Below are 22937 nucleotides of genomic sequence, written 5' to 3' on the forward strand. Positions count from 1 at the left end.
TGACTGGTTATGTTGAATCATTATGATCTTGGTTGGTATGTTGGTTGTTTGAAATCCTTCATGATTTCATCAGACTATAGGGTTTATATGGGCTCAAGTATGACGGTTTGATCACTTCGGTGATTGCTATTGTACTTGTGCTCTTATAAATTGAACGGTTCTGTGACACCAACCCTAGAAAACTCTGAACTTCATGAACCGAAGTCAGGGTCTTCCAATCCATGGCCTCTTGTACTTTGGATGGGTCTACAGATATTCCATCTTCAGATAAGATGTGACCCAGGAAAGGTACTTTGCTCAACTAGAATTCACACTTGCTGAACTTGGCATATAATTTATGTTCCCTCAATCTAGACAAAACAACTCTCAGATGCTCTACATGGTCTACCTCATTCTTCGAATAAATCAAGATATCATCGATAAACACAACCATGAACTTGTCAAGCTTGGGCATGAATACCGAATTCATCAAGTACATAAAGTAGGTAGGAGCATTTGTTAGTCCAACAGACATGACCAAATACTCATACAAGCCATACCTAGTGGAGAAAGCTATTTTAGGTATATCCTCTGGCCTAATCTTAATTTGATGATAGCCAGACCTCAAGTCAATCTTAGAGAATACATTTGCTTTTGCCAACTGATCGAACAAGATATCGATGTGGGGCAAAGGATACTTGTTCTTAAAGGTCACATCATTAAGCGGCCTATAATCCATACACATTCTCAAGGACTTGTCCTTCTTCTTTACAAATAAAGTTGGACATCCCCATGGAGATGAACTAGGTTGAATGAGACCTTTGTCCAATAGTTCTTGTAACTAAATTTTAAGTTCAGCTAACTCATTTGGTGGCATCATATAGGGTCTTCTCGAGATAGGTGCTATACTAGGCACTAACTCAATCTTAAATTCCACATCCCTATCCAGCGGTAAACCTAGCAATTCATCTAGAAATACATCAGGAAATTTGTAAACCGCTAGAATATCACAGAGGGTAGTGGCATGGATAGCACAAGGCAAGTTTTGGAGATCAAAACTTCTGGGAAGTGGCACTAGAAAAGCACTACCTCCCTTTTGTTCTCTCAACATAATTGTTCGAGTGAATGTGTCAATATGGACTCCATGGTCACTCATCCAACTCATGCCTAAGATCACATCTATGGCTAATCCATGCAATACTATTAGATCCATTGTGTATTCCCTCTCTTGTATAGAGATGAGCACATCTCTGACTATCTAATTTGTAGAGATAGTAGCCCTAGTCGAACTTATACTATAACCACCCTTGTTTACCTCAATTATTTTCTGATCATACATAGATGCAAATGCTTGGCTCATAAATGAATGAGAAGCTCTAGAATCAAATAAAACAATGGCGGGATGTTTGTTAATAAGAAACATACCGGCGATGACAACTTCTCCCATAGGGATTTCTTCAACAATTGTGTAATGCACGTATCCAGGAAGTGCCATTGGATTTGCCTATTTCTGATTACTCTGGTTTTGATTGCCATTCTTCTTAGGATGGGGGCACTACATGGCCCAATGATCCAACTGGTTATAGTTGAAGTATGGCTGATTGCTCCTTGGTCCTGCTGAGCTTCCTTGCCCTCCATTTCCCTTGGGTAGGGCAATGGTGAACGCCCTGCGGAATGTCTTCTAGGGGTGATTGGCTTGAGCTCTTCATGGAGGAGGCCTAAACTTAGGCGTTAGTGGATGAAACTGTGGCCTAGCCACAACTGGAGCTCTAGACTAGGAAGATCCTGAGGCGCTTGCCTCAGCTACTCTTTTGTGGCCCTTCGCCGCTGCATGCAAATTGTTCTGGTTCTCCTAGGTCAAGGCATCACTGACGCACTCATTGTATGTGGTACACCTCGAGTTGGCCATAGTCTTCATTAGCTTAGTACCAAGGCCTCTCTTGAAGCTTTCTATCTTCTTTTCCTCGGTATCGACAAACCCTAGGGCATATCGGGACACATTGTTGAAGGCATGCATGTACTCGGTAAGGGTCTTGGTCCCTTGTGTAAGTCGCATGAACTCAGTGGCTTTCATGTGCATTAGCCCTGGGGGAATGTGATGTCCCCTAAAGGCTAACTTGAACTGCTCCCATGTGATCTATGAGTTGGCAGGTAGAGAGGATAGGAAATGGGTCCACCATATCCTGGTTGGTCCCTACAGTTGATGGGACACATATTCAGCCTTCTAATGCTCAATAACCCTCAACAGACAAAACTTCTGCTCTATGTGTTAAGCCATTCATTTGCTTGGAGCGGTTCTTCGGCCACTTTGAAGATAGGAGGCTTGGTGTCTTGGAAATCCTTGAAAGAGCTGTATTAATTTGGCTAGGGAACTTGATGTTGTTGACGGACATGAGTAGTGTTCTGCGTAATGAGGCACAGTGTATCCTCCATGGCTCTCTGATTACCTAGGAATTATGCGAAGAATTCATTCACAGACGGTGACGGCAGTGGTGGTAAGTTACCATCGTTGCCACCTTGGCTGGTGCCTACTTCAGCATGGGTGCAAGTCATCTACAAAGTTGCAATAATAAGTGATTATTGGATGATGTCAGGAGATTGCAGATGAATTGTGTAATCATGCCAACTAAAATTACTAGAGAGAATCTTAAATTCCTACAATACAATAGAGGCATAATAATTCATTATCGCAACATGACATCACCAATTAGATCACTTATCATGCTCGCAACGCGTTAACATGCATGTCATATTTCACTAGTAAAACAAAACTAGAATTTCATTAAAGTTCAACCCATATTGAAACGGCATGCAAAGTGCCAATATTACACTGAAGTTACGTCACGAGTACTAAACTTCAAGCTACAAGTCCATTACATGAATAACAGGGATACATCTAGTGCTTTGACTAGTCACTAAATGACTCTAATCTTTAGCGTGCTCATTGTTAAGGTCGGAGATAGCATCGTCCTCATCCTCTAGATCCACTTCTTCTTCCTCCCAACCATCATTGTCGACCATCATTTCTGGATCTTCTTCTTTCTCATCAAGGCTCGGGTGCAGTTGGTTGTTTAGAAAATGCACCTCATGCTGAAGATCAACTACCATGTTCTGGGTCTATGAAAGCTACTGGTGTAAATCCCTCTTGACCCAGTTCTGCTACACGGTTAGGGCTTCGACTCTATTTTGTCCTGCTTCTGCTAGGGCTGCACGGTTGTTTGCTTGGATCCGCTAGCACGTAGCTATGAGCGTCTCGGCATGAGCGGCCTCCAACTGCTCTTGGAGTCCTGCTAGCACTGCCTGATCATCTGCTCTTGCCTCTTGGGCGATAGCTCTCTGCTGATCAACTTGCTCCATTTGGGTGTGGAGATTTCCTAATGCTACATACCTGATCAGTTTCCCATCGAGCCTCACTTGCTACCTATTTGTGATTGCACACATGCTTCCTTAGCGTACGCTGTGTAGCTTTAGCTCTCATGATCCTATCCATGCAAGTGATATAGGACTCCTGCCAGAAGTCCCTAGTGTCCTAATGAGTATAGAACATCTTCATCGCTGCAAACATTGCACTCATAGCGGGACTAGAACTGTCTGACCACTCATCCCGGTCTTGGATCAATGCATTGTTGTTGCGCTATGCCCATACTACTGTGGACGGATCCACCCGAGGAAAAGTACTAGCAGCACTACCGGTAAGCTCATCCCCGTGCTGCTAACATATCTAACTCAACACATCAAAGGCCACTACTTGGGCAGCCTCCCAAGGAGTTCTTCCTTTAGATTCTGCCCTCCATTCCTGCTAGAAGGGTGCATGGTTATGAGCTGGTATGGTCAGCTGTACTTCATACCATGGTTGTCCCTCTAGGTATACTTCATTCTAGTAATAGAGGGGCGGTTCGTAATACCCCGCATAATGCATGACTCTCCAAAGTAGGGCAGGGCTACCAAACATCAATAGGAAAATCTCACTTCCAGCTGGTGCTGCCATTTGTACCAACAATATGGTGCAACTCTTATGAGACAACGTCATAATGGATAAGAGTTACAAGGGGAGGAACAATGCAAGTATGTAATAATGATTTATCATGATGCATGCATGTTCCGTAAGTCCTCACAAACTTAGGAAAATTAAAACTTCTAACAGCATACATGGTGGCATACATACGTTCTCTCATATATAATGTAGCTAGTTGGGCTACACGTTTCGCTCTTAGTGTACCTGCACAAGAATTTCATTTCAGCCCAACCCCATAATTATATATGCAGAATGTAAATCTAGGCTCTAGGTTGCAAGCTAAATACTTCCATATATATATACATACCCATATATATATACTTCCATATCAAAGCTACCCGAGAGTAAATACGTCATATATATACATGTAATATGCATATATAGTTGTATCAAAGCTAACCCACGATTAAATACTTCTGTATATATATGAGGCATATATACACTTCAGTATCAAAGCTAACTCTCCCCATAGACCGCACGCTCACATCTTGTGGTCATGCCATTGTGATGATGAGTGACATCTTACCTTGGGCGTAGAGGCATTTGACCCATACATTACCACTCAAGTGAATGGCATCCATACAATAGCACGTCGTATGGATGATGAAATGGAAAACCCCCAAATTAGTACTTAATTAGCCACCTGAAGTCCTTAACTGGGCATAAAGGAAAATGATCACTGGCACACTTTAGATTCAAACTCTAGGTTTTTAAACACCTATATATATAGCTATAAGTTCCAAGAAATTGGTTTTGGAAAAACAAAACCTTTGTTTTAAATACATGTGGCAATTAATGTTGAATATTGCTCTGATGCTAGCTGTAGCAGAACCGACCAATTTATAAGAGCCCAAGTACAATGGTAGCCTGCAAGCGGTCGCAATGTCATAGTTGAGCCCATATAAACCAAATAGTCCATCGACTACCACAAAGGGTCTCGATTCAACCAACATATAACCAAGATCGTACATGATTCAACATACATGTCACACGTTACATAAAGTTCACAAATATAGTTCATCCATCAGAGTATGAATTAAAGTTATTACAAACCACGTTTAGGTAAGATAGTAGTGGAAGCAAATTAAAAGTTTGAAACCAACATCTGCAACATTGTTTAAATATAGTGCCAGCTCACGATCACACTTCCACAAAAAGCATAAGAGAGGGAATAATAAGAGATGCCTGCCTAGGGCTTTACTACTGGTCCATGGCGGGATAGAAGCAGTTCTTGTAATAGCCATGATAAGCTGTACCATCTGCAACAATGGGAATAAAACCCTGGGTACAAGAAGGTACTCAGCTGGACTTACCCATCATAAACCAAAAATAAAGTGACTCCAAAGATTATGCAAGGCTTTATAAGTGGAGCTAGCTTGACAACATTTTGCATAAAAAGCTTACCAATTCAAGTATACAATTATAATTTGGTCATCAGGTTAATTATAGCTATTCATCTCTAGATTAGCAACTAACCTGTGCCAAACATGTGGTATATCATTTAGTACCATACAATTGTAACCATAGCTGGTATAATAATTCCATGTTCATCTGAACCATCATATTCCATAACATAGTTACTACGATGTTGGTGTGAGTCAGAGTTTCTCACTATCCGGGAGAGACGGCGATTCGAATCGATTTCAACCAGCTAGGAATTTATTCCTCACACAAACCTAGGCAGACCAGATCAATGGTCACCTTAGGTCACTTTTGGTACAACTCAGCTCCACATTTCACGGGTTCACCTAGCGCCGCACAATCAGGGACAACCAGCTGCCAGGACATTCATGCTTGGCCTACCCTTAGGCTCATGTCTGGTTCCCCGCACATCCTTACTACCATCTAGAGTGTGCACTCTAACAGAACAGGGCCCAAACTGAGTTGAGCTACTCGGCTTCGCGGTCGGAATGAGTTATCTGGCCAGCTTAGTGAGAGGCATGCGTTCAATCTCAATAGAGTCACCAACAACGGTAAGATCCTTAAGCGGCATAGACAAAATCACATGAGTCAACCCACATAAAGACTCTGTCTAGACTCTAGTTACATTACCCCATGGTTCTATTCCATGATAGCAAATATAACCAACCGTGCTTCGGTATCTACCTATATCTCGTAGGTGACAAGAAATCACCTAACTTCTACCGGTCTAAGCATGACTAAGCATATATTCGATCCTAGACCTACACAAGGTTAAAGGTATATGTATCTGGACAAGGTAGTTCTATGCATCAAGTGTTTCCAATCAACTCTTATAACCTAATGCATCAAACATAAAGGACTCAAGTGATATTTTATAAAGCATGGGAGGCTTAAAATGCTCTAGGGCTTGCCTTTGAGGAAAGAGGTTGGCCTATGATCCGGGCACTCAGGGAGATCCTCAAGAGTTTGTGCCTCTTTTTCTAGAGCTACAACCTAAGGTGTTTCCTTCTATTCCTCCTCTTCTTCTTCGTTGAACTCCAAAAGAGTTATCCCTTCGGACAATCGTATATGCATGTGCATGAAATAAGATATCACGAATGCATATCTAATGACATGTATAAGATGATATGATGCAATGAATGCATCCTTATAAGTGTTATCAGCAGCATTGCATTATGGTGATAACAAGTTACATTTTCTTTTACTAAGTAGGTGCATATCTCTTCTCTAGTAACTTAAACAAACACTTATGTAAATCATTTTCTAGACTACAAGACAGCAGCCAATTGTTTTGACCATAACTAGAGTTACACACATTAGAATAATCTAGATGTGGACATTCTGCAAAGCTTATGAAATTTCCTACAACTTTTGTTTAATCATCTTAATGTGATTCAGTAGTTATCAAGGTCAAACAATTCAATATTTCAGATTTATCCAGAGAGCAAGCATTTCTGACAACACAATTCTAACAGCCATAATTCTTAAACCATAAGACTTATGATTATGAAAATTTAACACAAGGTATATAAGTAAGTTATCTACAACTTTGTTGTTAATAAGATTCACAGAAAAGGTAATTATCATCATGAAATTATTACCCCAACAGAAGCTACACATGCAGTCATCTAGTTGAATTATAAAGCAATAATTAACTAGTTGCATGCAACCAATTACTTCTAAGCCTAACTAATAACATCAATAGATCATATGCATCACAAGCACCATAGAAAACATCATGGTTAAACATAACTAATTCATTTCTAATCATTTATTAATTTCCTTAAATAATAAGGTGATTTAAAGGATAAATATTTTTAGTGCTTAATAAATTCTAAGAAAATTACAGTAGCCTACATATGACCTTAGTAGTCCACTACGCAAATTTCATGTCATTTGGATAAGTATATCTACCTATACCAAAATGATAAGTTACATATGCTTATTTTAGTAAAAATAGTTTAGCATAGTGAAAAGTGTCAAGCAACAGATTTAATATTTTTCTTACTTTCCTCCTTACATGATAATACTTTGTAAAAAAATTTATTATCATATGTTGTGTACTTTTACCCCAATTAATTTCACTAGAATCTAGCAATTAATTAGTAGTAAATATGAAGACCATATCTCAAGCATGACTACTGTAGGTTTCGTATTTTTCCTAGCTAGAGCATGTCAACACAAGACTGGAAAAATTGACATCACATTTTTATCACTTTCCTAGCTCAAGTTATGCATTTTACAAGGTACAAACTACTTTAAAAGCACTTATATTTCTCAATTTAATTCTCATAGAAAAATATACTAAACAGTAGATTTAATATTTTTATCAAATATTACACTTCAGGATGAACCCAACAGAATTTGGTTCACCCCATTTGAATACTCCTAGCTCTAGATATGAATTTTAGAAGCTTGCATTCAAATCTGTGAAAATAAATCAAGAAAAACATTTCAAATACTAACTAACAGTTGGGACCCACGAGTCAACGGGACCCACCCGTCAGTGACACACAGAGTAGGGGCACGGCTTGACCGGCGAAACGCTCGCCGACGATGAGGTCACTAACGGTAGCGTCACCACTGATGTGTTCCCCAACTCAACCCACACCTACAGGTACCCTCGGTTTGCTCAGAGGATCACCAAAGCTAGCTCACCGGTGAGCATGGCGGCTTAGCGGTGGCGCGCGGTGGTGCTCTAGCCATCCTTGACGATGGCATGGCCAGGCGAGTGCAGCTACGACATCTACAAACCCTAGCGAAGCTCTATGGTGTGGATTAGGTTAGGGTGGAGCAGTAGTGAAGCTTGGCCGCGTGCATAGTGGCGCGAGTGCAACAGCGGTATGGCAGCGTTCTGCTCCGACGAGGCCGGCATTGGCCTTAGGCTCTTGCCTCAGGCTAGACCTAGCTCTAACCTAACTCTAACATCTAAAAGCATGCAAGGAAGAGAACCGGGCATGCACAACCATGGCGGCATGCATGGCAGCGGTGCTCTCAGGTCAGGCGGTGTGGCTCGCGTTCTGGCACCGGTGATGCAGTAGCGGCTCAACAAGCTATGACTATAGGTTCTAGGACCTACGACCAAGATGAATCAAGAGAGAGAGATTGGAGGAGCGATGGATAGGGCTAGCCACCATGAGCTCAGAACTTGGTGGCGCTCCATGACCATGGCAGCATCGGTGACGTAAAATGTCGCATTACCTGGGCTCTAACCAAGGCAATGCGGCTCGAGGAGGTAGAGGAGATGATGGTCGAGCGGTGTGCACGAGCAATCACACAAAGGCACAGTGGCGGTGGCATGCGAGCTCGGTGGAGGTGAGGTGGCGACAGCGCGGTGCTTGGCTTGCCCTAGCATGGTGAGAGAGAAGTGAGCGAGGTAGAGGAGCGTGAATGCTGGCGAGCGAGGGAGGGCAGCGGCATCGCATGACTTTGTTGCCCTTGTTGGCCTGACCAGTGGCACCAACATTAGCATATGGCCACCATGCAGTGTGCGTGGCCTGCGTCGGTCAGCCACGATGCGCGCGCAGCCACCGATTTAGAAGTCGCTGAACCCGACTGATAGCACAAATTTGTGACTCTATAACTCCTAACCGATGGCGAATTATTGAAAACTTACTTAATAACAATTGTAGAGCTACGCTAGATCTCCAACTCTTCTTTAGGAACCATCATCTAATTCTCAATGGTTTTCAAACTACAAAGCTCCAAAGGGAGGTACTTTGAAACTGAAAACAACTTCAACACTTAGAAAAATTTCAAGTTTTGAAAACAACATTTTGTGATACTTGCCAGCTCTATTTGACCATGTTAGACATAGAATTAGCTCATGACCCTTAAATAAAGTTTGTTACTCATGACAAGAACTACAAGTTTTATTTAGGTCACATAGCCATGCAAATACTCTAAGCTACTGTTCAACTTTGGTCAAACTAGTATCATGAAAATGGCATTTCAAATGAAACCAACACTTAGAAGCAAATTTGGTCTATGTCATGAATATAAACATTATTCCACTTATCATTCTAGATGTGTCTAAGGTGTTTTCATGACCACACAACCATTTCATACATTGGTCACATATGATTACAAGCATAAGCATATATATATATTCAACATTTCATGTGACAATGTATAAGATGAGATGAAATTTCATATGCTCATATTCATGAATGCTTTGATGATGCTTGTGCTCATGAAATGCAAATGTCAAATGCAATGCTTAACGCTAGGGTGTTATAGATTCTTCTTGTGGCCGCCTGACCTTTTTCTTCCTCCTTTCTCCTATTGTTCTTCTTGGTCACTATTGTTTCTTCGGATGAGTACGACGTCTACGGATGTCTAGGAGATTGCAGAATGCGATTCTTGAAAGAAAACTTTTCCTTGTTATCCTTGATTATGAAATAGATCTTGGCACTGTTCATGTAGATGATGGCCTTCGCAGTGCTTAGGAAAGGTTGGCCTTGGATGATGGGTGCCCTTTCATCTCCACCTGTTTCTAGAAACACAAAGTCTATGGGGATGTATGATTGTTCCACTTGTATGATGGCATTTCAAGAATTCCCTTTGGGTAGCAGAGGGACTGATCTATAAGCTGCAAATGCATATTTGTGTACAACAAAGTATCTCCATTAATTTTATCATAGATTACCTTAGGCATAATGTTGACACTTGCTCTGAAGTCACAAACAGCTTCTTGGAAAATGTGAGGTCCAATGGCGATGGGAATGATAGGTCTCCCTAGATCGCTCTTCTTTTTGGGCAAGGTATAATCTATCTAGCTTCCCGTCGATGGCTCCATGTAGTAGTATGCTGCATTGTGAATATCGACAAGATTTGCAGTTTCTAGATCTTTCAGTTGCCCTAGAATCTTACCTTTGTCGGTCGGAGGAACAACAATAGCTAGCTGACCTATTTGTGCTTCTATCATTTTATTAATGCTATGCAGATTTTTAATGGCAGTAGAGATGTTATCCGTTCTATTATTTATATTCTCTAGAATTTTATCATTGCTAGCTACCTTTCTAGGTAATCCCTCCATAAGTTTGGATTGGCCAGCAATTAATTCTCTCAAGGGTGGTTGATTGAAATTATTTAAATTATTACCTTGAGGGTTACCTTGGTAGTTTGACCTCTATTGCTGATTCTATCCTTGATTCTGTTGAGGACGATAGTAGTTGTTGTTGACAAAGTTCATATCCTCATGAATTTTAGGGCAGTTGTTCCCTGAATGCCTAGTGTTTCCACACTCTTCACATGTCATGTGAGAATCATGAATGTGCATGACTTCTTGCTTCTCATTGGCTCAGTCTTCAGGCTTCTTCATCAGCAGGTCCATCTTGGCAGACAGCATGTCTACCTCCTTGAGTTGATGTATACCTCCACCTCACTTGCGGGTCTGAACTCGTTCTTCATTCCAGCCTTGGATGGAGGCCATCTTCTCCACAAGAGCTGTTGCAGCTAGGAGTGTGAGTGATAGGAATGCACCTTCGGCAGCAGCATCCATAGTCTCATGAGTACTGTTGGTCAACCGATGGTAGAAAGTCTGCATGAGTAGCCAATTCCCCATCCCATGATGAGGAAATTCTGCACTATAATCTTGGAAGCGTTCCCATGCTTTAGGGATAGATTCATCATGTTGTTGCTGGAAACTTGAAATTCTCCCACACAGAGCATTGGTCTTGCCTATGGGAAAGAACTTTGCTAGGAAGATAGTGGAGCAGTTATCCCATGTAGTGTTTCTATCTTTGTTGGCGTAGAACCTCTGCTTCGCCTTCCCCAAGAGTGAGAATGGGAAGAGGTGAAGTAGTATGGTGTCTCTGTTTACTCCTTTGATAGTGAAGGTGCTACAGATCTCCAGGAAGTGATGGAGATGTGCACTTGCATCTTCATGTGCCTTTCTACAAAACTGGCTTGCTTGCACCATGTTGATGAGAGCTTGCTTGAGCTCGAATCCATTGTCTCCGAGATTGGTTGTTGGTCTAGTATGGATGTTGGCCATAGTTGGAGCAGATAATTCATGGAGAGTCTTGTCAGCCATGGCTTCAAAAACTGGTGTCAACCTTCGCCTTGTCTGGTTGTCTTCCGATTCTAAAGATGGAACTTTCTTGAGTTTAGCTCTAGTTCTTCTGATTAATGCTTCTGGATCTTCAATGTAATTTGTCGATAGGTTAAAACCGGTCATACATTACCCTGCATAAGATACACAAGTAGACAAAACAAAGGGTAAGCCTATTTGAGTAGAGGTTAATGGTTATTTCAAGCACATCAATAAGTATAAGTTTATCAATACTTCCTTTGCATAGCTACCTTCCTCGGCAATGGTGCAATAAATGCTTGTTGCTATTTCTTAACTTGTTACTTGTTTTAGTTGTCACCTAATGTATGCCTACATCTCTTAACATTACTTACCAGGTTGTCATCCCTAGTGATGATGCCAGAAATACTTGTTGGTACTACCTAGTATTTACCTTAGGCATGATGTTGACACTTGCTTCGAAGTCACAGATAGCATCTTGGAAAATGTGAGGTCCAATAGCGATGGGATGATAGGTCACCCAGGGTCACCTTTCCTATCGGGTAGGGAATAATCTATCCACCTTCTCGTCGACCGCTCTATGTAGTAGTAAGTTGCATTGTGAATATCAACAAGATTTGTAGTTTCTAGATCTTCCGGCTACCCTGAAATCTTACCTTTATCGGTCAGAGGAACAACGGCCACCCATGAAGCTATGTGTGATTCTAGCATTTTATTAAAGCTATGCTGGTTTTTCATGCTAGAAGCAAAGCAATCCATTCTATTATTTATGTTCTCTAGAATTTTATCATTGGTAGCTACCTTTCTAGATAATCCCTCCATAAGTTTAGCTTGGCTAGAAATCAATTCTCTCAATGGTGGTTGTTTGAAATTATTATAATTGTTACCTTGAGGGTTATGTTGGTAATTACCTTGTTAGTTCAGCCTTTGTTGCTGATTCCATCCTTGATTTTGTTGAGGATGAAAGTAGTTGTTGTTGACGAAATTCACAACCTCATGAATTTTAGGGCAGTTGTTCCCTGAATGCCTAGTGTTTCCACACTCTTCACATGTCATGCGAGAATCATGAATGTGCATGACTTCTTGCTTCTCATTAGCTCAGTCTTCGAGCTTCTCTATTAGCAGGTCCATCTTGGCAGACAACATGTCTACCTCCTTGAATTGATGCATACCTTCACCTCTCTTGTGGGCCTGAACACATTCTTCATTCCAACCTTGGTTGGAGGCCATCTTCTCCATGAGAGCTATTGTAGCTGGTAGTGTGAGTGATAGGAAAGCTCCTCTAGTAGCAGCATCCATAGTCTCACAGTTACTATTGGCCAACCCATGGTAGAAAGTCTGCATAAGTAGCCAATTTTACATCCCATGATGAGGTCATTCTGCAATGTAATCTTGGAAATGTTCCCATGCCTTAGGGACAGATTCATCATGTTGTTTCTAAAAACTTGAAATTCTCCCATGTAGAGCATTGGTCTTGCCTATGGGAAAGAACTTGGCTAGGAAGGCAGTGGAGCAGCTATCCCATGTAGTGTTTCTATCTTTGTTGGCATTGAACCATTGCTTTGCCTTCCCCAAGAGTGAGAATGGGAAGAGGCAAAGTAGTAAGGCATCTTTGGATACTCCTTTGATTGTGAAAGTGCTATAGATCCTGAGGAAGTGTTGGAAATGAGCAATCGCATCTTCATGTGCCTTCCCACAAAACTAGCTAGCTTGCACCATGTTGATGAGAGCAAGCTTGAGCTCAAATCCATTGTCTCCAACATTGATTGCCGGTCTAGTATGGATGTTGGCCATAGTTGGAGCAAAGAATTCACGGAGAGTCTTGTCAGCCATGGCTTCAAATTCTAGTGTTAAGCTTCACCTTATCTGGTTGTCTTCTGACTCTAAAGCTAAAACTTTATTGAGTTTAGCTCTAGTTCTCTTAAGTAATGCTTCTGGATCTTCAACATAGTTTGTCGGAAGGTCAAAACCGGTCATACATTACCCTGCATAAGATACACAAGTAGAAAACACAAGGGTAAGCCAATTTGAGCAGAGGTTAACGGTTTCCTCGATCACATCAATAAGTATAAGTTTATCAATACTTCCTTTGCCTAGCTACCTTCCCCGGCAACGGCGCTAGAAATGCTTGTTGGTATTTATTAACTTGTCACTTGTTTTAGTAGCCACCTAATGTATGCCTACATCTCTTAACATTAGTTTACTAGGTTGTCATCCCTAGTGATGATGCCAGAGATGCTTGTTAATACTACTTAGCATTACTACTAGAATAATACTAAGTAGCTCTTTATTATTTTATACGACTAGGAAATATATATATATATATATATATATATATATATATATATATATATATATATATATATATATATATATATATCTGCAAGCGCACAGATAATATACCATTGTAGCACTTCACCCGGGAGTATTCCAGGTAGCGTTATTTATATTTTTACTACAGGGAAGGTCTAGCATGGACATGTATTGATAACTTATACTATTGATAGAGAAAGAAACCATAACCAGCATTTTACTCACAATAGGGGTAAGTCATAGGATAAAATGTGTATATGATAAGTATTGATCAATGATAAATCACTCAGAGTACCCATGTCTATGGCATTAGCATGGTTAAGTAGAATATTAGAGGAATAATTCCTAAGTCATTCTTAATTACAAGTCAAAGCATACTATGGTTAGTGCAACTACACCTAGTAATCATGGTTAAGATCAACTTCATATCTACACATAAGGTATATTACTAAGAAAGATTAAGAACAGAGCTTGTCTTCCTTTGTAACCAGATCCTACGTGTGAACCTATACTTGGGGAGTGGACTACAAAGGACTCAACGGGAGTGTCACATCCGCGATCTACCACATGACCTAGAATATAGGGTGTATCCGTAGGTAAACAACATATAAGCACCATGCTTACACAATGTTGACCAATCACCCATGGTACCCTAGAGTGAGCGTTATACGAACTTACACATGAACATGAGGGTAATCCAACTATACTAAGCTTATAACCAAAGTAAACCATGAACATTATAATGAAGAACATGAATGAGATGTATACTAATGTTGTCATAACAATTGTAGCAAACATATAAAAGTAATGAGAGATACAAAAGAGTGGGGTTACAAAGATTATACCAAACCACTCTCTTGACAAGATTAGGAATCCAAGCAAAGCCTGCTTGCCTCCCTCTAGACCTAGACTAACTAGCTATGCCCTAAAATATGGTGGAGCTCTGAGGATGATTAGGGTTGCTATCTTCTCAAATGACTTATATCTTAGAGGGGGGTGGTAGGGGCTGGTATATGTAGGCCAGAGCATCAATCATGAGCCCTTGGATCAAACTGACTTAAAGAACGGCGTAGATGCAACCTTAGAGGAAGTGATAAACCAACATTGCAGTGGAGACCAACATGTGGGCCCTAGGGGCTGGGCAGCCTACAGGTGGGGCTAGCTGGCCCCACCTAGCAGCGCCTTGCCCTCCACTTTGGCGTGGAGTCCTCTTAAGTCTTCTAGAACCTTCTGGTGTCTATTTTGCTGTGGATAAGCACAATTAATTCTAACATGTAGGTCCACCTTAATGGTTTTCTAGATAAACCCTATAGAAAATACAGATTCACCAAAACTCATGGAATTTGTTAGTTTAAACTCCTAGACCTTCATTGGTGATTATATTTATGCCCTTATGCATGTTAGATTGACAGTTTATAATGGTTGTTAACTACCGTCAATAGACCTTAACAATGATCGATCAAAAGCCATATTCCAAACCAAAGCATACTTGTATAGAACATGTATGGATAAACAAGTTTTAAGTGGAGATAAATTGAAAGGTGAAGTATTTGTTTTTGTTTTAGCAAAATTAATGCATAGTCTATAGTTTTATTATATAGGGATTCTAAGAAAATTATAATTATAAAGGATAACTACCAATTTACCTTCGATAAGGGCTCACCGTTTAAAGGCCAATGAGTAGGACTCTTCTCCTTTCACTTTTTGCTTGATGATGGTAGATCTATGCCCATAGAAGTGGACATGGATGACTGCACTTTCTTCCATTGCTACGGCTGCTTGGTCTTCTTATTCCCAGAATTCAGCGGTTGATTCTCCCTAAGTGGTGCTGAATGGGGTTATTTCCTGGGCTGGGTTGTTTTAATGTGTTTACTTATTTTATAAACATTGAATGGACATTTTATTGTCCACCCTGGAAGTTGAAAGTTAATTTGCCTTGATCCCCGAAGATGACCACATTGGTGGTATTGAGGAATGGTCTTCCCAGAATGAGGGGAGCTTCCTCATTGGTGCCCATGTCAAGGATGACAAAGTCTGTGGGGATGTAGTCTTCCTAAATTTTTACCAAGATGTCCTTGGCTAGTCCTTTTGGGGTTCATACAGTTTGATCCGCCATCCACAGTTGAAAACATGTAGTGGACAAAGGTCCATGAAGTACATTGTCATGTGTCATACATTTTTACCAAGGTCACAGAAGGCGTTGTAGAAGACTTTTGGTCTAATCGAGCCCTCGATTGTTAGGAAGCCAGGGTCTCCTTTCTTGGTGATGAATGGTGGATCAATAAGTTAGTCATAGTCCAACCGATAGGGAAGCTTACTATCGGGGACCAAATACAGGGGTACCCAAAGAGGAGGAGCTAATAACCATCAAACATTGATACTTTTGAATAGACAAGAGAGTGACCACACCTCTTGCCTAACGACCAAAGGCAGACTTTGTCTCGCCTGATGTTCGGGGCTGGCTCTGCCTCGCCCGATGTCTGGGGGTAGACTCTGCCTCGCTTGATGTTTGAGGGCAGACTCCACCTCAACCGATGTCTGGGGCTAGCTCTACCTCGCCCGATGTCTGGGGGTAGACTCTGCCTCACCCGATGTCTAAGGGTAGACTCTACCTCACCTGACATCTAGGGGCTGGCTCTACCTTGCCCGACATCTAGGGGCAGACTCTGCCTCGCCTGATGTATGAGGGTAGACTCTGCCTCGCTCGACATCCGGGGCCTAGCTCCGCCTCGCCCGATGTCTAGGGGTAGACTCTGCCTTGCCTGACATCTAAGGGTAGACTCTACCTCCCCTGATGTCTGAGGATAGACTTCACCTCATTCGATGTTTGGGGGTAGACTCTGCCTCGCCCAACGTCTAGGGGCTATCTTTGCCTCACCCGACGTCTAGGGTTAGACTTCGCCTCTCCCAACATCTAGGGGTAGACTCCACCTCGCCCGATGTCTAGGGGCAGTCTTCGTCTCACCCGACATCTAGGGGCAGACTCTGTGCCTCGCTCGATGTCTAGGGGTAGACTCCACACCTCGCCCGACGTCTGCACGCTACTCCTTCATAACTACGCACGCAGATAAGGTAGGACACTCAAGTCAACCGCAATACCAATGACCATACCCTGCATGCCTATAGGAAAGTACCATTAGGATATGTCAAGACGGGCACTTTAGGGCCCTTCCGGGCATGTCAGGACCCGAACAGTGTTGTAGGCATCGACATTTATTTTCCAGTATTATTGGCACCGCCACTGGCCCTTAGGCGTGGATCCTGATGGAACCATATGACAACCACTATGGTCCAAGTGGAGACTCACATCCTCTATAGTGATGGGTGTGCAGTCACTGCGTTGTCCGCTCCTCATGGGGTTGTAGATCAACACCCCAGTCCATCGCGCCACCCGCCAGGGCAGGATGGGACGTGACCACTTGCTAATCAAGGCAGAGCATGGCATCATCAATGAACAGACGCCCAGCATGGAGCTACTCCTAACACCGTCTACCATGTCAACAGGGATAGCTCAGGAAAAGGAAGACACAGCACCTTCGAAGGACCTTCTTTGCCTCTGGTTTTACTTCTTTCTCCCATCTGTAGTCCCTGCTCCCCCTTGATGTATAAAAGGGAGGGCAGGGCACCCCATTAAGGGGATAGATAAAAAAACACACCACACATCACATAACACACAGCTGAGTAGCAACCAAGCTCTCAGCGCCCTTTCAACCTTTCCATCAGAGACTTGGGACCTATCCCTCTCTTGACCGTTTGTACCCCCTACTACAAACCTTTCAGTGCTAATAACACAAGCAGCAGCCGCAAACTGGATGTAGGGACATTCTACCCGAACCAATATAAACCTTGTGTCTTTTAGCACACACTACACCACAACACCATATCACCGTCAGACATCTGACGCTAAAACTTTTTTTTATCGATGGATGATCTAAGGCTAAAGATAACTCATAGACAATCTGACTCTAAATCCTCATTTAGCGATTTGCTATCTGTCGCCATAGGTACTCATATTTAATGTTTAACTGTCCGACGCTAAAATGAGGTATACTGTTAATCTATCTGTCACCAAAAATAAATGGGCCCCACCCTCGCACGCGTATTCAGCTCACGTGCCCATTTACATTCATCTCCTGGGCAAATATTGGCCTACGTGCCACGAGGAAGAGAGCAGCAACACCGTACCTGCCTATCTCCTTTGCTTTGAAGCTCGTTGTCTTTGCGGGACACGCCCTCGATGCCACCAAGCGCCCAATCGACCTCGCCACCGAGGCCACACAGATCCTAAAGCCTAAGGACCGTCTTGTCGTGCTCACATCTAGCGCCGCCGACGCCAACAACCTCCGCTCGATCTAGGCGCTCCTACCGTCCCTACGACTATAGCCTTTGACTTGTCCTAGCACTCCAGGATTTGGGTGTTAATTCCTCAAATTGGATGGTTCCTCAGGCCGATTTGACTATTTGCCATCTATTGTTGTGTTAGTTTTGTGCTTTTCTTTCAATTTGTGCTTCTTTGGCTCCAATGTTGGGTGGTGTTAAAACCAACCTGAGCAGAATACTGAGCAATTCGCGTTCTAATGTTTTGATTATCTATCCTCCCCCTATCCCTATGTATTGTTCATTTATAGGCTAATGTTTGTAGATAATGGCGTCCAGTCTGAATTTAGGCAACAGGAAATATTTGTGCAACTCAAAAAATCTGGTTTGTTGTCAAAATATTTGTGCAAGTCCACTGAATATATGATTATAGAGTAGGATTTGTAGCATCGATGCTGGTTTGTTGTCAGATTTAGTCACCATTTCCATCTCATTTCTGCCTCGAATTAACTAACACTTATGTTTTTCACCACGTGTTCGATGAAATTTCTTGTCGTTCTGCTGCAATGTTTGTCTTTGTGATTTTAAAAATGTTTCATGCTTTATAGTTCTCATGAGTGCATCATTTATTTCAGGTTGAAATGGAAGAGAGCTTGCTGCCCCTAGGCCTGTTGCAGCCCGTTCAGTTATTAACATGACTACTACACCAACAAATGATATCCTCCCTCACTTTACAAATGATACACATGTAATCTTGCAATGCTGCAGCAATGTTTATTAGTGATTTTAAATGTTCTATGTTTTACAGCACTCATGAGTGTATCTTTACTTCATGCTAAAACTGATGAGAGCTTGCTCCCCCATAGACATGATACAGATCATTCACCTATAAACAAGACAACTACAGCAACAAATGATGGCCCTCGCTTTCATGATAACCTTGTAATCTTCCTATCTTCCTACATTCTTTTGTGGTTTCATATATGTTCCTTGCTTAAAAATTCTTATGGGCGCATCATTTATTTCAGGTTGGAAAGGATGTGATATTATTTGCTATATTGAGATCTAAGTTAGCTGTGGCTAGGGGAATAGTCATTTCAACTAATCCAAACACCATGGTAGGAGGCCACCCTCTTGGGAATGAATATTGTGAAGTAGTTGTCAATGTTGTGATGAGAAGGGATGCTATGCTGCCTCGGACTTATGGCGAGATGCAAACTATGGCTAGTGCTCTCAAGATGAGCATTGCATGGCCATACAATAAAGTAATAAACTAGACTTGACATAATTTTCATTTTGTTTTGATCTGTGATGCATGACCAATGTCCTAATTAAACCTATCTATGATAGATAAAGGAATGCAAGAAGAAGGAATGCAGGAAGGCATCTAGTACACCTCTCAAGGGCACTGCAGGTATGTCCCTAAATTAGAGTCTGACAAAGTGAATAGTGGCTACAAGTGAACAGAAAATAACAACTCAATTACATATGCAAGTACTAGCTAGTAGTACTGCTCATGGTCTGACAAAGTCACAAAGTGATGGCTTCTACTATTAGCAATAGGGCCCTCAAGTTTATTATTGCAATGGACTTGCTTCCCAGACAACTTCAATCATCTAGAAATATCGTATTCGCAACTACAGGGTCTATCTCTATCTGCATGGTTGACTTACCAATTGCTAAGTATCATAGCAACGAGTATGATGGGTAGGTAGGTACTTTTTGTTTCTGTTATCTGTATAATAGACCACCTTTAAAATTGATACCTACATCAGCACCAAGCAGTTTGATCTTAGTAGTGTGAAGATCACACTAGTATGTGGGTCGAAAGAAACTTTCTATCTTCACTTTTGGATTGTGTATCTGGTATTTTGGGTGGTGAGCAGGTTTTAGTTAGTGCATGAGATCGTCGTACAGCTCATGCATATGATAAATATGAGGGGATGGCCTCTCATCCGTGAAATATCAACTCAACCATTGGCTATTTACTGGAGGTGATAAATTACTTCATTTTGATTAGAGTAGTATGCATGGTTGAGAGCTTATCTCCATCTGTACCTCCCTCTGGTGTGTGTGTTGCAGCAACAAGGCTACTCGGCCAAGCCTGCTGATCAGTCATGCCATCTAGGCAAATCGGCCAAGCTTTTTGTGTAGCAGCATATCCTTCCTGTGCTATGCATTGCCTTGTGAAGACTGATTTTCTGATTCCAGCTCTTAGAATTTCCGGTCCAGCAAGCTGTTTCGTCGGTATCTTCTGCGTTTGAGTTCCTATTCTCGTTCCGTCATTTGCATTGCTTTCTACCGTTCCTTGTGAAGACTGAGTTTACTTTTCAAACTAAACAGTTTACCACCTGAGATGTAACCTAGGGGAAAATCATTGTTAAATCCACATGAGGGGCTGGCCGCTGGCCTAATTGGGAGAGTTATCTGTGCTAATTTTTTTAAGCAAGTAGTTCAGATTCTATTCTCCCAAAAGATGATCCTATAAAACTTAGAAACAAGACCGAGCTTCACCCAAGTCATACCTATACATGTGATATGCTGTCAGGTCATAGTTTATAGGTAATAGCTATACTAAATATGATGGAGAAAGAAGGCATTTGTTTAGAGATGAAAATTGTAACTGTAACTATTACTTGCTGTCACGACCCATGCCCGCCGGTGAGATCAAGCCGGCAACATGAGCAGCAACAATCGAAGATCGGAGGGGATCTCGATACGGAGTAGGAAACCTGGCTTCCTAATCTCTGTCTTCTTCTCTATTTTGTTTCTAGCCTCCCCAGTTCATACTCTTGGAACTTATACACATCATTTGGTCTTCCACCTGGGTCCCATGGGTGGGTGGTCCACTTGTCAGCTAAAGCCTTGGACACCTTGCTATTCATGGGTGTTACATTTCCACCCCCACAAAATGTTGCTTATCCCCAAGCAACGGCATGACCATGAATTGTATCTCGATGACTAAAGATCCTAGAAATTCCTAGATCCCACTGTCTCACTATGTATGGCTTTAGTTGCAACAAACATTTGCTTGGGCTGAAACCATTGCCTCTCTGAGATAGAATCAGTTCACATATCCAATCAGTGTCACACCATGGTCTACCAATCTTTTGGTCAGGAAACAACAATAGTTCATCCACTTGGTCAAGAATGTTGTATAGCTCATCCACTTGTTTTAGGAATTGGTAAGAGTCACCACCACTGGACAGCACCCTATATAGTTTTCTGCGACCAAGCTATAGGAATAGAGAACAAGCACTGATATGTTGCAATACATCATTGTCACCCAGACTGTAGCATGCGTCTCCATTTTACAACTTTGACTATAACATGTGTTGACATATATCATTTCCACCCCCACAAAAATGTTGCTTGTTCCCAAGCAACAGCATGAAAAATACCAAGGTCCCATGGACCATCAAGATGTAATACTGATATGCATCTCCACACCATTCGAGCTAAGAATTCATTCAGTACTGAAGCATGTAGAATATCTTCTCCATGACTAGTTTCATCTCGTTTGAAATTGTATAGTTTGCACAATTTTTGGCACTTAAATGCTCGATATTCTAGCACTGTGCACCGACTGATAACATAAGGAGCCCAATAAAGCCTTATTTCTATCAGGACAATGGTTCTTTCAGTTCCATTGGCAGAGAGATGTTGAATTTGTAGCATAAGAGCTTTCTCCAATGGCTTGAGAGCTGTGCGACGCTCATTGAAATCTATATCAACTCTGTATTTATAATCCTGGGCAGACAATCATGGATCCCATTGTGTATCAGACATCCTATACAACTCAAGTTGTGTCTCACTTTCCCCTGGACTAGAAATTCCATGACTGCAGGCCGGTAACTGATGTGTGCTCCCTGCTGCACCTAAGTCATATTTCATATTGGAATGGATGTCCACATTGTTACTTTTGTAATCATAATGTTCAACATATATTTCTTACTTATATGTTATTTGCTAGTAATTCTATTTGTCATCTAGTTAAAATTGCCATAGACCATGCTCAATTCAGCCTAATTACATGGTTGTTATATTTTTCAGGAAGTGTTGGATAGTCTTTGGCTTGAGTTTCTGGAAAATGGTTCTGCACATAACCTGGTGGAGGCTCTAGTGTTGGCAAGCCATTGCTTTTGGTTTTTGAGTTCCTAGAAATGATTGTGTGCACAAACCTTAGTATGTCAAACACAAACTACTAGTATTGTTTGCTGGGTGTGCACAAACCTCCATGTGATGTATGTGTTTCTATATCTTTATGTGATGGACCTTAAGCTTGAATCTAGGTATGATATGTGCTACATATTTTCTCATTGTATTTTTTTATATATTTATATTGTCCTATAGAACAATCTGTCACTATAAATACATGTATAGTTGGATGCTCTATCGGTATATGCCTAGTAATAGAGCATATGTTGCTAAAGACTAGCAGCAGACTATCTGTTGCTAAAAAAATTTAGGGCAACGGACTATCTATCGCTAAAAGTACTATCTGACGCTAAAGATTTTCAGCGACAGGACTTACAGCGTCTGCAAAAGTCTGTCGCTATAACATTTTAGCGTCAGCTTGTCTGTCGCTGTAGCCGTTTTTTGTGATAGAACTGCCTAATTTATACAAGATCAAGTACGGCTGTCCCTGCTAACATGTTGACACGCGCATACTTTCACTTATATAAACCCGGTAGTCTGCCGAGTGTCCAGAAAGACCTCGGTAAATCAATATCACAACCAAGATCATGTGATTAAGCAGATACAAATCACATATGTAGAGTTGCAGTAGAAAATAATATTACAAATAGGTTCATAAATAATAGGACAAGTTTGGGTTTCAAAATCGATTAGTGAAAA

General features: G+C 41.5%; 1 long non-coding RNA gene and 2 other non-coding genes across 3 annotated transcripts; all 3 read left to right on the top strand.

Moving 5' to 3' along the window:
• Positions 1 to 10980: 10980 nt before the first annotated feature.
• Positions 10981 to 11089, top strand: LOC136511510 (small nucleolar RNA R71). Its single transcript, XR_010772742.1, has one exon. It is a non-coding gene; the product is annotated as a small nucleolar RNA R71 (small nucleolar RNA).
• Positions 11090 to 12810: 1721 nt separating this feature from the next.
• Positions 12811 to 12919, top strand: LOC136511487 (small nucleolar RNA R71). The gene has a single exon (XR_010772734.1). It is a non-coding gene; the product is annotated as a small nucleolar RNA R71 (small nucleolar RNA).
• A 6298-nt stretch (positions 12920 to 19217) lies between these two features.
• Positions 19218 to 22302, top strand: LOC136490618 (uncharacterized). Its single transcript, XR_010767823.1, has 3 exons — positions 19218 to 19345; positions 19431 to 19494; positions 22134 to 22302. It is a non-coding gene; the product is annotated as an uncharacterized lncRNA (long non-coding RNA).
• Positions 22303 to 22937: the final 635 nt, after the last annotated feature.

This window comes from Miscanthus floridulus, chromosome 1 (assembly GCF_019320115.1).
Source record: "Miscanthus floridulus cultivar M001 chromosome 1, ASM1932011v1, whole genome shotgun sequence".
Classification (NCBI taxonomy): domain Eukaryota; kingdom Viridiplantae; phylum Streptophyta; class Magnoliopsida; order Poales; family Poaceae; genus Miscanthus; species Miscanthus floridulus.